Here is a 3706-nt window from a genome sequence, read left to right on the forward strand (position 1 = left end):
TTGTATATCTGACCATACAACGCAAAAAATAGAATTCTTTCTAGAAAACTACTTACAGAACCCTGTATATCGTAGATTTTTCTCAGAAGAGAATAAATTAAAATTTGTAAATAAACTACAAGCCCAAACTTGGGACCATGTATTAAACTGTAACAAAAAATATGTAAATTTGCAGTGGAACGAATTCAATACTACATTTCTGTTATTGTTCAACGAAGGTTTCCCTCTGAAATTGGTAAAAATTAAAAATAAACGAAAGAAAAATATAGTAATAACTCCTGAATTACGGGACTGCAAAAACAGATTAGATGCCCTCTTTGTAGTATCTAGCATAAATAACAACTACAAAGTTTTGTATAATAAAACTAAAATAGAATATAACAAATTGCTGGCAGATAATAGAACTAAAAATTACGAACAAAAAATTAAGAATTCAGATAACAAAAATAAATGTATGTGGGGTATTTATAGAGAGATTACAGGAAAAGAAATAGTAGCTAAAAGATTTAATGAATATTTCTTAAATGTAGTAAACAATTTAACATCAGGTTTGAGTAACTCACCTTTTGTATGCAATATTCCTGAAAATAGAGAAATTATGGATTTTACTTCTGTTTCTGAAGAAGAAATTATAGAATTAGCAGCACAAGTAAAGAACAAACATAGTAGTGGAGAAGATGAAATTCCTACAAGCCTAATAAAATTTTGCATAAACGAAATCAAACATCCTCTAAGTTATATAATAACCAACTCTTTACAACAGGGGATTTTTCCTGAAAGACTAAAATTGGCTCTTATAAAACCATTACATAAGAAAGGTGATCCTGAAGTGATAGATAATTATAGACCGATTAGTTTGTTACCATCCTTTTCGAAATTATTTGAATTAGCGATGTGCAAAAGGCTTACAAATTTTTTAAATAGTTGCGATTTACTCAATGAAGCACAACATGGTTACATAAAGGGTAGATCAATAAATACCGCAATATATCAATTTATTCAAAAAGTTATACAAGCATTAGAAAAAAAGAATATAGGAATGGGGTTATTTATTGACTTGTCCAAGGCATATGACCTTGTACAACATGATATTTTATTAAGCAAGTTAAGTAGATACGGGGTACGTGAAAATTCATTAGAATGGTTTCGGTCATACCTTAATTACCGTAATTTACATAAATGATATATGTACCGTAACAGAAAATACTAATCAGTGCATTGTAAACTATGCTGATGATTCCAATTTGCTGCCAGTTGCTGCACTCTATCCTGAAATAATGTCTGAATGTAACAGGTTATTTCTGGGAGTAAAGAAATATTTTGAAAACATAAAATTGACTTTGTAATGAACCTTTTTTTTTATTTTCGGGATTTCATTTATATTTTAGTAATGAACTTATTTTATTTTGCTCCCGCTGTATTATAATTGTTTGGCGCACCGCGATTTTGCACACGGCCCACGAAGTCGCCGTTTCAACGGCNATTTTCTTGAGCTGCTAATTTGTATTTTACAACAGCTGCATATGGTAGATAATCCAACAAATTAGAAATAACAAATTGTTTTAGTCCTATCTCCATTTTCACACAAAAATTGTCCAAATCTATAGTTTCACATAAATAATCACTACATAATGATGCACCACGGCGATGTTTTTCATAATCCTCCTACAAATGTTTAATTTTTTCTTCAGAGAAGCAGTAATTCATGTCATACTTAGATGCGTGAAGACAATCTATTGCCACACAATTTAGCTCATTCATCAATCTCTTTACGGCTGACTGGAGGTCCTCAGCATCGGTTCAATTTTGACTAGCATAATGCATTCACATTTTCAATAGTTATTATTATACTGACTAAATAGTGTAAATTTATCAAAAGATTTTTAATATTCACATGTATTACAAGTCAAATTACATATTTTAAAACCTAAACAACCATTCCATACTATTACCATATTACCTATTATTACCTATTACCATACTATTATATTAACTAGAATATACTCTATATATAAAACATATTTGTTACTACTAGATATATATATTTTTATTTAAATTAAATAAACAAAAATTAAATGACAATTCCAAATTTTAACAACGCTTTACATTTACCATCTTTAAATGCAGGGTCACTTTAACCTAAATAAATTATCGTGTATTGTTCCCATTGTTCAAAATATCCTCTGTTATGTGTTCTGTAACCCTCTTTGGTAAAAAACACTTAAAATTTAAATTACACTCTTCATCAAACAATATAGCTAAAACGGATTTTCCAAAACGTGTATTAGTAGATAAGCTAGGGGCGTTCAGAGCCAAAATCCCATGTAATTTCTTATGAAGGTTCATATTGCAAATTTTTGGTGAATTTTACACCCGCCACTCCACTCCCATCGACCAATCAGATCGCGGCAAATTGGCGGTAAATTTAAAATCGAGTAACGATAGGTTGTTTGATCAATCAGAGTGCGGCAATAAAATTGGCGGTAAATTCAAATTTCTAGATTTAAACGTTTGCGCAATAGAGATCAGAGTAAAGGAGAGAGGTGGGCTGCAATTGACTGTAAATTTAAAGTTAGTTTCGAATTTTATTTAAATTAAAAAAGTCTTGCTCTGTCTGAGATTCGAACACCGAACCTTTGGATTGCAAAGCGAGTACATTACCTCTAGACCACCGTAGTAGCATTTAACAATAGGAATAATGTGGTTGATATATTGAATATTTCAGCTATTAGTATAAAATTTACGTTTGGTAGCGCTTAAAATCCGAGGATAAAAAATTTAATTACTAGAAGAATTCCGTGCTATTTAGGAAATGAGTTAATATGAACAAAAATAAACTACTGTTTCAAATAAATAGCTACCGGATGTTTTGTTTTTTAAATAACACATGTCTTGTTATTTATATACGAGTTGTCTGATTGAGAGAAAACGGAGGAATTGAATTGGTGTTAGATTGTTACTGAATGGTAAATGCGACCCTTCACCTTAGTTATAGGAATAAAGACCATTACATATATTTTTTTATAAAAATACACCATAAATATGGAGAAGAAATGCTCTCGGATGGAATATCTATACTATCTATACTAATATTATAAAAAGGAAAGATTTGTATTTTTGTATGTAAGTATGTTCGTTAAACTCAAAAACTACTGAACGGATTTCGATAATTCTTTCACCATTAGAATGCTATATTATCCCGGAGTAACATAGGCTATATTTTTTATATCCCAAAATGTTTAAAATAAAAGTCCACCCATGCGAAGCCGGGACGGGCCGCTAGTCAGTTATAAAGTAAAAAGTGGCTATTATATTTTTTGCTTTTCAAAAATTGGGTTAAGATATTTACGAAACATCAATTTTTTTTTACAAAAGTTTAACACGAAAATTGTCTTAAAATCACTGTCTGTTAAATTTTACTTAATTAACACTCTGTATAACATTATCTATTTAATTACTTAATTCTATGCTATTTAGGAAATGAGTTTAATAGAAACCGTTGTTATTATTATCTTAATACTGTCGTGTCAAGTTCATATTAAAGCCCATGTGACCAATGCTAATTACTTATTCTTTTAAATAGCAAATTATATTGAAAAAAGTTCAGGCAGAGAACGTATTAAGGAACAAACCAACAGATATAAAAACCTTTTAAGAGTTGTCATGTCGCTTCTTTAAGAACATCCTGTAGACTGCTGCTGCTTCT

This window comes from Anoplophora glabripennis, unplaced genomic scaffold (genome assembly GCF_000390285.2).
Source record: "Anoplophora glabripennis isolate ALB-LARVAE unplaced genomic scaffold, Agla_2.0 scaffold1274, whole genome shotgun sequence".
NCBI lineage: Eukaryota > Metazoa > Arthropoda > Insecta > Coleoptera > Cerambycidae > Anoplophora > Anoplophora glabripennis.